Source organism: Lithobates pipiens, unplaced genomic scaffold (genome assembly GCF_037356315.1).
Source record: "Lithobates pipiens isolate NorthernLeopardFrog02 unplaced genomic scaffold, aLitPip1_a1.2 Scaffold_30, whole genome shotgun sequence".
In the NCBI taxonomy this organism is placed as follows: domain Eukaryota; kingdom Metazoa; phylum Chordata; class Amphibia; order Anura; family Ranidae; genus Lithobates; species Lithobates pipiens.
In genome coordinates, this window is record NW_027507791.1 from 94,503,258 (window position 1) to 94,517,813 (window position 14,556).

General features: G+C 41.9%; 1 protein-coding gene and 1 pseudogene across 5 annotated transcripts in view; both read left to right on the top strand.

Annotated features, from left to right (window-relative positions):
• SLC8A3 (solute carrier family 8 member A3) overlaps nt 1-14,556 on the top strand; it is a 467,511-nt gene that overhangs the window by 124,221 nt on the left and 328,734 nt on the right. The gene's annotated exons all lie outside the window — the stretch shown is intronic.
• Nucleotides 6,375-6,490, top strand: LOC143950035 (5S ribosomal RNA; annotated as a pseudogene).

The following is a 14,556-nucleotide window of genomic DNA, read 5'->3' on the forward strand; positions in this document are numbered from 1 at the left end:
GTGTATGCAAGACAGGTTGAGCGAAATCGCGTTGGAATTCCATCGGGAAAACCATCAGAGCTTTTTTGACAAAAATTCAGACCGTGTGTACGAGGCATTAGATGTTCTTGTTGAAGCTGATGGGGCCAGAAACATGTGATCCAGCCCCAAAATAATGCTTGTACTTCTTTTGCATAACAAGCAGCAGCAAATCGCTCATGTTTGAATAGACCCCATAAAGTAATATTGAAATGGCACTGTCAAACATTTTTGCACTTCTGGAAATGTGCAATGACTTGCTCAGATGTGAGGGATGGCATGGAGTCTCAAACCAGCAATACACCTTGGTTGGACCATATTGCTCATTTATAAGTGGGTCTATAAGTTTGCCTTTACATTTCTAAGAAATAATTCTCATAATACCGTATATACTCGAGTATAAGCCGAGATTTTCAGCCTCTTTTTTGAGGCTGAAAGTGCCCCCCTCGGCTTATACTCGAGTCATCGCTGTCTGCCTGCTCGATCAGCGTGTCGAGCAGACAGACAGCGGCCATTCTATTCTAATTCAAAAGCCGCGCCTCCGGCTCCGCCTTCGCCTGTGATAGGCGGAACACTGAATTTCCCAGCAGCCTGTGTTCCGCCTATCACGGACATCCGCTCATCCTCGTACTACGGACGAGGATGAAAGGATGGCCGTGATAGGCGGAACACAGACTGCTGGGAAATTGTGTTCCGCCTATCACAGACAGGGAGGCGCGGCATTTGAACAGGAAAATGGGCGCCGACGAAGAGCGGTGATCCTGGGACGGGACCGGACGGAGGCTCGGCTCGGCTCGGGACGGGACGGGACCGGACGGAGTCTCGGGACGGGACGGGACCGGACCGGACGGAGGCTCGGCTCGGGACGGGACCGGACGGAGGCTCGGGACCGGACGGAGGCTGGGGACACAGGTAGGCTGGACACACAAGGCCTCACACACACACACACACACACACACACACACACACACACACACACACACACACACACACACACACACACACATGGATGGACACACACACAGGGATGGATGGATGGACGGACACACACACAGGGATGGATGGATGGATGGACACACACACACACACAGGGATGGATGGATGGATGGACACACACACACACAGGGATGGATGGATGGATGGACACACACACAGGGATGGATGGATGGATGGACACACACACAGGGATGGACAGGCATATCTCACCCTCGGCTTATACACGAGTCAATAGGTTTCCCAGTTTTTTGGGGGTAAATTGGGGGCCTCGGCTTATACTCGGGTCGGCCTATACTCGAGTATATACGGTACTTATGATTTAATGAATTGCATGAATTATGAAATCTTGGGTGGATGCTTCAGCTAAAGGTCACAATATCTACATAAACACAGAAACAATTAAAAATGTTCCATCAAATTCGGCTTCATTTAGATACCTTGTCCGGAGATGTCGTCTTTTTGCCCTTTTTAATAATGCAGTAAGCTCTGTTCATGCAATCTCCACTTTGTTCCTTTAATGTAATTTGGCAGTTTAAAGCCAAAATTGTCAATACACTTCATCAGATTTCACAATGAGCTTTGTGACTTGAGCCAATGAAAGCCGACTTGTTGGAATGAATGTCAATAGCCTTTCATGGAGGTGCAAACCACTTACTTGTCTGTGGCTGCCAATTTAGCTTTTCTTCAGTGTGGAAAGGAACTCTGGGGATAAATAGCAGATCATGATCAAAATAATTGTGTTAATGCATTAGATAAAAGAGAGAGCTGCAGGTGGATGGGGACGGCTTACATTTTGCAGGTCTCCAAGTCACTTTTTAAATTGCAATAAATCTTTGTGGCTTCAATAAATAAGGGTTACTTATTGTGAATTTCAACTCCGTGAGTTTCTGTACAGCAGGATGAGGATGTAATATAGTAAAACCTTGGTTTGAGAGTGTTTTGGAAGACAAGCAACGTTTTTAAATAAATTTTACATAGTTACCTAGTTAGTCAGGTTGAAAAAAGACAAGTCCATCTAGTTCAACCATAAAAAAGAAATAAAATAATAAAACAAATAATAATATCCTACAATCCCATATACCCAATTCTATACCCACAGTTTATCCAGAAGAAGGCAAAAAACCCCAGCAAAGCATGATCCAATTTGCTACAGCAGGGAAATAAAAATTCCTTCCTGATCCCCGAGAGTCAATCGGATCAACTTTACCTATAAAATGTTAGTAACCAGTTATATTTTGCACATTTAGGAAAGAATCCAGGCCTTTCTTAAAGCAATCTACTGAGCTGGCCAGAACCACCTCTGGAGGGAGTCTATTCCACATTTTCACAGCTCTTACTGTGAAGAAACCTCTTTTGACTTGATATACAAGCGATGTCTTGATATAAGAGCAGTGTCAAGTCACAACTGAGTATAAAAAAGAAGAGGTGCCTCTAAGTGTAGCAATATGGTTAGATTTAATGAAGGTACAACATTTAGCAACTGATTAAAAGAGGCGCATTTAAGTATGCAGGTATCTGGGGTAAAGCCATCCACATAGACCATCCTCCGCACCACCATTGACGTCATCCCTTCCATGCTGCTCTCCACAAGCCCTTCAAGCCTCACTTTCAGATCGCTCTACTGCAGGGTAGTCTTCCCAGTCACGATCGAAGACTGGCAGCGGTGAGCACTGGCAGTGGACAGCTTTACCCCGGATGTCTGCATACTTAGATGTGTCTCTTTTAATTATCAACCATGTGAGTTGCTAAATGTTGTACCTTCATTAAATCTAACCATAATGCTACTTAGAGGCGCCTCTCTTCTCTTTTATACTCTGTAGCTCCTGCTGGATCTTCTAATCCCCTTGTGGAGGCGGCCATTTATGGATGGACATTTTATAGTTATACAACCTATCACATTGCTATAATCTTTTTATATGGACTATAAACTGAAAGATTTAAGAATAAATAGTCGAGGAACGAATCATCTGAGTTTCCATTATTTCTTATGGGAAAATTTGCTTTGATATACAAGTGCTTTGAATTACAAGCATGCTTCCGGAATGAATTATGCTCCCAATCCAAGGTTTTACTGTATTCCTCTTTCTACTTTCATTATTCTGGTCCTTATACACTCATACCACACACTTCTAGATTTATCTATTCTCTGTATTGCTCTGCCTGCAGCTAGTGTCAGACCCATAGGCATCTTTCATTTTGATACAAAATTAGAGGACTGTGGTTGATGCCATCTGGAAGTATCTAACCTGGGAATTTACAAGAATAGGAAGAAACAGGTGAGTCACCAAATCAGGCTTGCCTCCTGCATTAACGTGCTGAATTTAAAAAGTACAATTCAAGTCAAAGTGACCGAGTCTCCTAATAGCCCACTCCTGGTCCCAATCCACATAACGTTGCTGCTCAGTTGCACAGTTTTAACGCATCATTCTAATAAAAACAAAAAGTTTAGTTGCACTTTAGGGTGGAGCAGGGATGGAACTTTTTCTCTGGTCTTTGTTGTGTCCTAAATTGAAAGATCCACGCTCTAGATGTGTGCTGGTGGACAATGTCAGCAAAACTGAAAGTGAGCTAAAATCCAAACTGAACCGATCTAAAGGGGAAATCTTCCAATGGGGACATGTATTGTGGAAACAAATACTTCCTTGTATTTTTCTTTATTTTGGGGAAATTTCTTTTTAGAGTTGGTTCACATATGTGCCCATGGTGCTTGCACATTTGTGCGGTTACAGCAGCCTATTCATTTGAATGGGCTGCTGTACCTGCAAAGAACATGGGGAAAAAAGTCCCCAACCCTTTTTAAAAAATACTCTGCAGAAAAGCACATGGCGCCATACAGTTTCATACACGCTAAAGTGCGCTGCAGTTTCTGATGCATGGGTTGACTTTAGGAATTAAAGCATTTATTACCCCAACATTTCATATTCCTAATATGTTCCTGCTGTACCATTTACTTGTATGAGAAGCATTCAGTTCTCTTTGTATTGCTTCATTTATGTGAAATCCCTTGTGTTCCTGGTAGTTCCCTTGCTTTCCGATTAAAAACTGACCGCACTAAACAGGAGAACACACTGTGGTCAGTTTTTTAGCTATACTGGGAACTCAGAAAGCCAATGAATCTAGTGAGATAAATAAATCAAAGCATGCGATAACATAACATGATCCAATAATTAAGTGAATTAATAATTGATAATTAATGATTAGACCTAATACATAAATAATAAAGTCCTGGAACAACCAATTCAAGAGTGAAAGTCCACCAAAAATTAAATCCTTAGTGATCTGTTAATTGTGGCATCACACCAGAAACACCCGAGAACAGTGATGAATTCCAAAGAAAAGATCCTCCACCTCAGATTATTCTGCCGCTTACCAGATTCTGAGATCTCTTTTTAGGGAGATCTACAACAGCCTGCAATTCTTTTCCAGCCGAGGGTTCACTTTGAGAATCAAGAGGGTAATCCCCACTGCACAATCCCAGGTGGTAGCGAAATAACAGGATATCCTAGGTAGTATTCCTCCCCCATGTAAAGGATAGAAGAGCCTCCATAGTGTAACTCTTACACAAATAATTTATTTAAATAATAAAATTCTGCACTTACAGACTTGCAAGTCCACCAAAGGTGCCCCTGGAAGACGTCATCTGTGACGAAACGGTGTAGGGAGGAGCGGCGTGCTGACGTCACCGCATACCGTGCTGGACCCGGAAGACACGGGCAGCGTTTAGGAGCCGGCCGGCTTGATGATTTTAAATGAAGCATTTTTATGATTGCAAGTCTGTAAGTGCGGAATTTTATTATTTAAATAAATTATTTATGTAAGAGTTATACTATGGAGGCTTCATACTTGTGTTCACCGATTGGCCCCGCCCTCAGCTATATAACAGCTGTCATCGAGAAGAAGCGTCACGGCGTAAGATGGATCTACCTCGCGGGACATTTTTATTTTTTAATAAGGGACGTGTCCCAGCGTCTCCTATCTTTTTTTATTGTTTTTGACACTTTTTTTGTGAAATGGTAGGGGTACCAATTCACATCAGGGGGGAGGCTGGTATCTGGGGGTCCCCTTGTTAAAGGGGGCTTCCAGATTCCGATAAGATTCCGATAAGCCCCCCACCCGCAGACCTTCACAACCACCGGGCAAGGGTTGTGGTGATAAAGCCATTGTCCCCATCGACATGAGGACACAAGGTGACTTGGTATGGAATTTGGGGGGACCCCTACGCCATTTTCTTTTTAAATTTGGTGAAGGGTTCCCCTTTATATCCATACCAGACCCAAAGGTCCTGGAATGGATTTTGGGGGGACCACCACGCAATTTTTTTTAAAATGATTGGTTCTGGGTTCCCCTTAATATTCATACCATACATCACGTGACACAGAGCCATAGTAATTACTATGTGGGTTATAGTCCACCTTCAGGTGCTGGACAATGGCACACCCTAAACAGGAAGTTGCCTCCCTATATAACCCATCCCATACTGGGAGCATCTCAGTTTTTTCTGGCAGTATCTAAGGTGTTGGTCACGATTGAAGATGTGCTGTGCTGAGCTCCACTGGAGCAATCCTTGCTGGGGCTAGCTATGCAGCCGGATCCATTCAAAGTGTATTTTTTGGGCCGAATTGAATAGTACCCGGGCCTTGTGTCCGAAGAAACAAGGTCTTTGCTTAATCGTTGAGAGACCAGTTTAAGCAGGTGTTCAAGGATATCCTGCTCAGCAGGCCCAGGATCTAGCAGCTTTATGTTTGCAATAGTTGCTATAAGAAAAAGATCCTATCCTTCAGGCCTTGCGCCCTTCACTAAGCACCACCATAAGTCACTAGTAATATCTACTTTTCAAGATGGAAAATCTTGATTTTCAGTGTGTAGCTCTGCTTTCTGGTCTAGCTACTGCACCTTGAGTGATTACAAAGGTTCTGGCCCCTCTTCTAGCCAGATTACGGGCCCAAGGTATAACGATTATGGTTTACCTGGATTATCTGTTCTTAATAGTCCAGTCAGTAGCCCGCTTAGACCAAAGTATGGTCACCACTTTCATCTACCTGGAATATCTAGGTCGGATTCTCAACCTAGGAGAAATCTTCTTTAAAATCATGAAGAAGGCTAAAATATTAGGGTTTGATCATAGGTACACCCAGAAAAGGGTATTCTTGCCCCAGGCAAAGATCAGCGCCACAAAGGAACTGATTTAGGTGGTTGAAGCAAGATGAATTCTTCTATTCAACTTTGCATGAGGTTATTGGGAAAGATGGTCGCTTCAGTCAAGGCCGTTTCGTATGCTCAGTTTCATTCAAGACTGCTGCAAAACAGTATCCTGGAACAAAGGGTTCAAGCTCTAGATTCCCAATGTGTCTGACTCCAAAGCCTATGGCCACATTTCCCTGAAAGTGCCTGATCTGTTCTGATCTTGGAGACTAAGCAGGGTCGGGCCTGGTTAGTACCCAGATGGACCACCTGGAAATACCAGGTGCTGTAGGCTGGGTACGCTGAAGCCAAAAATATGCTAAGGGGAAAATCCTTCCTTCAGTTATCTGGGAAGTGGTAACAACATATGCCATCGTTTCTTTTTGGGTTGGGGAGCAGTCCCGCAAGAGACAACTATCCAAGGGAAGTGGCCCAGATCAGAAATGGCCTTGCCCATTATCATTCTAGAAATTCAGGCAGAGCACTTGGTTCTGGGGGCCTGAACATTCAGTTTACGGTATTGTCCTGCCAGGATTCAATCCGACAATGCCTATATTAATCACCAAGGGGGCAAAAGAAGTTGTCCGGCCCAGCAAAAAGGTGAATCATATCCTATCTTGGGCAGAAAACAATGTATTTTGCCAATCGGCGGTCTTCATTCTAGGAATAGAAATTTTGCAGGCGGACTACTTGAGTCGCCAGTATTTGTTCCCGGGAGAATGGTTCCTTCACCCCGATATCTTCCTGTCGGTATGCCAAAGATGGGGGATCCCAGACATAAATCTTTTCACGTCCAGGTTCAACAAAGAAAACTTTGTTGTAAAAAAAAAAGGATCCGCTAGCATGTGGAACAGCTGCTTTACTATTCCCATGGAATCAGTTCTCACAGATTTATGCATTCCCTCCTATTGTGCCTGTGTTCACGACTTCTTCGCAGGATCAAGCAGGAAGGGAAGTTGGTGATTCTCGTGGGCCCCAGCAGGGCCCAGGAAATCTTGGTATGCAGAGATTGTAAAGATGACAGTAGAGGACCCATGGACCCTACTGCCATGGCCAGACCTTCTTTCGCAAGGTCCGGTATTCCATCCTGCTTTACAAATGCTAAATTTAACAGTTTGGCTATTGAGACCCACACTCTGAAGAAACGTGGGATGTCAGATTCGGTGGTTTCTATCTTGGTTAATGCAAGGGAGCCTGGCCTCCATAATTATATATTATGGAGTCTCCTGGTGTGAAACCAGGGGTTACACCCCCAGGAAATAGGTCAAAGGTAGAATCCTTGACTTTCTGCAGATGAGGTAAGAAATAAAGCTGGCCTTGAGTGCTTTCTAAGGATAGGTCTCGGCCTTATCAGTATTATTTCAATGACCACTTGCTTTGCATTCTTTGGTTCATAACTTTATTCAGGAGGTAACGTGGCTTAATCCCCGGTTAGGTCACCCCTGAACCCTTGGGACTTGAATTTACTTTTGTCAGCATTACAAAACAGCCCTTTTTTGGGCAGATGTGACATATTCCCTTGGTCCTTTTTGACAAGGAAACTATTTTTTCTGGTAACCATATCTGTTGCAAGAAGGGTATCAGAATAGGCAGATTTTTCTTGTAAAGAGTTAAATTATTATTGTTCACAAGGATAAGGTAGTATTGTGTCCTCATCATAACTTTTTACCAAAGGAAGTATCAGGTTTTTATCTAAACCAGGATATTGTTCTATCTTCATATTTTCCAGAATCCTGTTCTATGGAAGAAAAATCACTACATTCTCTTGATTTGGTGAGAGCAGCCTACTTAAAGAAGACTGCTCAGATTCGGAAAATTGATGTTTTGTTCATATTGCCTGAAGGTCCTAAAAGAGGACAGGCAGCATGGAAATCTCAACAAGTAATCATTCTAGCTTATTGTTTAAATAGGTAGTTTCTACCCTTTCAAATCAAAACACACTCCTCTAGGGCTGTTAGTGCTTCCTGGGCAGTGCCTCACCAAAACTCCATGGCTCAAATTGGCAAGGTCACAACTGGGTCTTCAATCCATACATTTACCAGATTCTATCAGGTGGATGTAAAAAGACATAAGGATGTTGGCTTTGGGCGAAGTGTACTGCAGGCAGCAGTATAAGTCCTCTGATCTCATGGTGCCCTAATTTTGTTGTGTCTCCCTCCCCTCAGTTGGCATTTCTCTGGGACATCCCACATAGTAATTACTATGGCTCTGTGTCCCGTGATGCACAATTGAAGAAAATAGGATTTTTATAACAGCTTACCTGTAAAATCCATTTCTTTTGAAGTACATCACGGGACACAGAGGTCCCACCCCTCTTTCTAGTATACACCTATATTGCTTTGCTACAAAATTGAGATGCTCATTGCATGGGAGAGGTTATATAGGGAGGTAACTTCCTGTTTAGGGTGTGCCAATGTCCAGCACCTGAAGGTAGACTATAACCCACATAGTAACTACTATGGCTCTGCGTCCCATGATGTACTTCAAAAGAAAAGGATTTTACAGGTAAGCTCTTATAAAAATCCTATTATTGCTGAGACCCGACAATTCATTACAGCCGCTCTGAGTTTTAAATTACTTTTTTTACTTTAGAAATGTAATTTTGCTGTGATACTGTTCTAAACGTGGGAAAACTGCGCCACTTTACAGGCATACTATAGACACCCCCCAGACACGATATTTAAAGGAATATTTTTATTGTTTTACTTTAAGCATTATTAAAATCACTGCTCCTGAAAAAACGTTAGTTTTTAAAACTTTTTTTTGCATTCATACACGTCCCCTGGTGCAGGACCCGGGTCCCCAAACACTTTTTATGACAATAACTTGCATATAAGCCTTTAAAATTAGCACTTTTGGTTTTTCATGTTAGTCTCCTATAGACTTTAATGGGGTTCTGCGGCTTTTGAATTTGCTGCAAACACTGCATAGTGTTCGTTGTTCGCTGAATGTCCGAACAACCAACTTATGCTCAGGCCGAACCGTTCACCCATCTCTAATTGGGAAGATTACTCTTCTTTTCCTGTCCCAGAGACACAGCGGAAAGTAAGAGCTCTATCAAAAGTAATGGGGAGTATACTATTATCTCAGATGTCACAAGAATCCCAATTACAAGATTTCCTCTACTTTGCAGTTCCAATGATTACTGTAAAAGTTTGTATTTTCCATCACTATCTGTTCCAAAGAACAACAGCCACCCACTGCCTCAGAGGGACACAGCTACTACAACCTCACAGGGGTTTGAACACATATAATTAAAAAAAACTCGTTTTTTTTCCGCTAAAGAGTGGGCACCCTTTTGCCACCATCAAATCTAATTAAAATACCTGCCAAGTTCATTTCTGGTGCTAACATAACATTGGGGTTGATTTACTAAAGGCAAATCCACTTTGCACTGCAAGTGCACTTGGAAGTGCAATCGCTGTAGATCTGAAGGGAAGATGTGAAATTAGAGGAAGCTCTGCTGATTTTATCATCCAATCATGTACAAGCAAAAATTAGATTTTTTTTATTTTCCTTGCCTGTCCCCCTCAGATCTACAGTGACTGCACTTCCAAGTGCACTTATAGTGCAAAGTGGATTTGCCTTTAGTAAATAACCCCCACTGTCTTCTTAAAACAGAAATTTACACTTACAAATCGAAAAACAAGAGCTTATTGCTCATTTAATGATCATGAGTAGAGCCATGGAATTTGTTCTTTTGTGCTCCAGGGGTCACATGTGCAGAGCTGCTTATTATTAGTACAGATACAGCCTAAAGTGACAGAGCCATTTATTACAAAGTGTATAAATGGCTGTCCTTGAATGATCCTTGTTTTGTTTGCATTTGTAATGAAAGTGATGATGTGTACATACCTTGTGTTTTAAAGAAGGTGGTGCAGTACTTCATAATATTTCAGTGAAAGGCTTTTTGGTTCTTTACGACCTAACTTACTTGATCATCTTGTCTTACTTTCCTGTATTATATTAATATTAACAAATTTTCAATGACCAAGGAACAATAATAATGGAGGTTACATTTGCAACCAGGGACCTACACATGTAAGGACCAAAGGGCGTATATAGCCATATTCAAACACCCTCTCTGTTGTCATTTCCACAAGTATGTGTGAGACTAGATTACATAATTCGGAGGAAAGGGGACTTCTTGTATAAGACGGATGTGGTTTAGTAGCTTTATTGCCAGGGGAGTAGAAGGCGCAGATGACTAGTAATAATGGTTGGGGGTTTTAAGTTCAGAATTTAATAAAGATGGACATGCTGTTTGGAGGGTGGATAAAAATAAAATTGATCCTACAAATATGCATTCGTGGATTAATGCATGATACTGTAATGTTGTCCTTGCTTGCTAATTCTTACTAATTTCCTATGAAATACCTGGCGATTCCGGCAGTTCTCCTTTTGCTTATTTTATCAATCGGATCATGACACGCACGAAAGCAGATTCATGCTGGCATGATTAGTTTGCTTCCCTGATTTTTCTGCTTAGGCATACAGAACACCATGCTGACACACGGTTAGCTTTGCGCCAGACCCCCTAGTCAGCTTTGGTTTGTTCATAGCAGCTTGGAGATACAAGACACCATCCCAATACATGGCAGGCCTGTTTCTCCCATTGTCAGCTTTGCTCTACACTCCCTGTTCAGTCCTGCTTTGTTGATTGACAGTGGTTTGGAGTTATAGGATACCATGCCACTGCACGGCATGGTGTCCCATAGCTCCAAACCACTGTCCTATCTCCCATAGTCAGCTTTGTGCCACATCCCTTATTCAGCTCTGTTTTGTTAATTAACAACAGCTCCAAACAGGAACTTTGGTGTAAAAATGTCCCTGCTCTAGGTTTTATTTTATATGTGTAGCCAGGTGCTTGGCTAAGAATAGAGTAAGAGAAACACTGATTGCATCTGCTCTCTGTATAAAGGGGGAATTGTTTGGGACTTTAAATGAGGTATATGGTCAAACGAGCATACACTTCCATTCCTATTCATTGTTAAGAGAGGGGGAGAATTTGGGACTCTGAGTGAGATGTGAATTTGGACAAAAATAAATATAAATAAATTAATTGCATAATAAAGAGCAAGTTTATTCATATACATGGGACATGGTACATAGCAGATATGATGAGCTGATGGCCATATAATAGACATGAAACAAAAATTCCATTATTGCACATGATACATAAAATAAAAAAAGAGCGTGATGTAAACGCATGATTGAATAAAAAAACTGCATTTAAAATCTTGACGCGTTTCATGGATGAAGTGCCACTTCTTCAGAAGTAAGTGCAGAGTGCGTATCTATAAAAAATATTACAAATTACTCAAATGAAAATGAAATTAGGAATGCAGGGTGAAAAGAAAACCAAACAAGTTACTTACATATCTAAAGTTTGTCATAAAATGCTAGAACCTGATGGTTGAGGAAAGCTGGGAAATATCCCTGCAAGGAGCTGAGGGGGCATATATCTGTGGGTAGCCAAGACGGAAACACATACAAATGAGGGGAGAGATGGGAGGTGTCCATGGTGAGATGCCTGAAAAGATCCCAAACTATAGGAATGTAAAATGAAATAATCAATGAAGTGTATGGTTAAACTTGCAAGGGGCATAAAGCCTAAGTGGGGTCAATGTGAGAGTGAAGGGACAGAAGTAAGTGAAGACCATCAGAAACCCTTAAACCAGAGCCAACAAAAAGTTATGGGGTATAAAAATCCTGAGATCATGACAGACCAATCCTGCCCAGAAATACAAGATCTAAGTGAGATAACAAAAACAAACACAAGAATCTGTATCTGTAGCTGCTGCCCTGTGGTGCTGAGCTGGTTAACAGCTAAATCAGCAGAAGGAGAGAGTTGCTAAGCAGGAATTCAATAGACTGAGTCAGACAGCACTGCACTATGGGAACTGTAGTCCAGAGGAGAGAGATTCTACTGTAATCAAAGAGCTTTGAACTGCATTTTCTAGAGAAGGATTGCCAAGGAGGGGAAAGAGCTGCATTTCCTCAGGCTGTACAGGACACAGTTTCCTCTTTCTGTGAGGGAAATCTGAGAGTGCACATCACTGTCACACTGTACACCATCACTGCTGCATATCAGTGACCTGAGCGGAACCTGGAGCACTGAGTTTGGGGGTGACGGAAGCCAGAGTCACCTGGGTGCAGCACAGAGAGTGAACTAATCACTGTATGTGACCAGATGTTGAGCTGAAGTATTGCTGGGACTGTAGAGTACTGCTGTGGTGATTTACTATCTGCTGCTAGAAATACTGACCCCTTTAGGAACTGATAATACAGCCATCTAATTAATTTACTGCTGCCTGCAGGCTTGACTGGAACTATTCACATGTGCCCCAACAGTACAACCAGACCCCAACTGTAGCCAGTTGATGAGTTAGGACTACAGACTGTCCATTTACAGCTGCTACAGAGGGACCTTCACTTATTGCTTATGCAACAAGGTACCTCTCAAGGGACATTGCATGTATAGAGAAAAATACAAATTGAGAGAGATAATGCAGAAAAAAACAGTGCAATACATGTGGGAAGGTGGTAAGCACAGTCAGTCATGGTTAATTGGCAGGATGGAATCAAAGAGAGGAAATGGGGTGGGAGGAGAGGAAAGTAGAGGCGGTAACAAAGAGGTTGTGTGGTGCCTGACTGGAATGTGAGAGGCCATAATGCGTTTAAACAGTCAGCTGAAATAGTATACACAGAGAAAGAGTAAAGAGTGGTCTGAGTGCATATGACCATCGTATTCCAGCAAAGAGGATCATATTTTGAGAAAATTAGAGTGCATACAGTATCATTAAGTAAAGCTGTAAGTTTCTCATGCATTATGGTGCCCATCACTTTCTGCCTTACCCCTGCAAAAATTTGAGGATTGGTTGCCTTCAATTGTAATGTTTGCCTAGTAGCTCTAGCTATAAAAATAAAGTTTACTCATTTTCTTTCATGTTTGGTAAGATCAGAGATTGGCCTAGGTAGCAAGACTTTCAATGACCTTCAAATTAAGTTTCTATTGAGGGCCTATCTTTAATACAGAAAGATTTGCGAATCCAGTATTGTTGAACCTTTGAGTATTAGCAACAAATTTGGATAAGTGAGCTGTGTTCCCCACATCCTCAAAAACAAGCAGAAGGGGCTCCGAGAGCAAACTTGCCAATGTTTTCAGAAGAAATGGGATCTTGTAGGAATATTCTTAGGCTTGAATATTTAGTAAGCATTTTGTTGCAGCAGTCCACATTCTGTCCTGTTCTGCCATGTCTAGTGGCTCTTCCTGATCCTCTTCCCAATTTTCCCTATATGGAAGGTTCAAATTGTTCAATGGAGAGGAAAGGGCTGCATACAGGGCTCGTGTAAGGTCTGCAGAATGGGGATCATTCAAGCATTGTCCCTCAAATAGAATTAGCATATCAAACCGCCTATGCATTTTTTTGTTGATAGTGAATATGCAGTGTCTACTAATTTTTGTTTAATCAATAGAAAGTTATTTCCACTAGCATAGTGTGGATACAGCTTCACAATTGTTTTCTATTAACATCATACAAGTGTGGTGGTGTGCAGAAAACCAAAGCTCAGCGGACATGGTGTGAGCGAGACTTGAATTGTGCATATAACATTGACGTTCAGGGTCCTGTTGTGTCATACTACACCACTGAAAATTGTCAAGTAACTGAGAATAAGCTTTTGAATGGAGTCTTCTTCCGTATTTTATTGTATTTCACTATCATGATTGGCCAGCCTGGGATGACCTAACTCCCTGGAAAGTGCATGAAAGCTAATTCAGTTGCAGCACCAAAGCTTGCCAATATTGTTTACTGGACTGTGCATGTGTGGCTACGTGTCCAATAATGAGATAGCTGGCAGGCAAAAAAGGACTCACAATAAATCTTTTCTGCACTAAAAACCCTTATTGCACACATTTTTTTCAGTAAAGTTATGCCCCATACACACAGTCGAAAATTCAGACGGAAAAAGTCAGATCAGATCAATCATATGTTTTCGGAAAATCCGATCCTGTGTGGGCTCTATCGGACTTTTTCCGTCGGAATTTCAGACGGAAAAAGTTTGAGAGCAGGATCTAAAATTTTACAGCAACTAAATCCGATCAGACATTTTCAGTTCTTGTGTAGAGAATTCCGACAGACAAAGTGCCACACATGCTCAGAATAAATTACGAGACGAAAGCTATTTGCTACTGGCCTCTTTATAGTCCCATCGTACGTGATTTACCTCACCTCATTCTGAGCGATCGGATTTTCTGACAACTTTGTGTGACCGTGTGTAAGCCAAAATCCGTCTGAAAAAATCCAACGGATTTTGTGGTCGGAATGTCTGCTGTGTGTACAGGGCATTACACTCTAA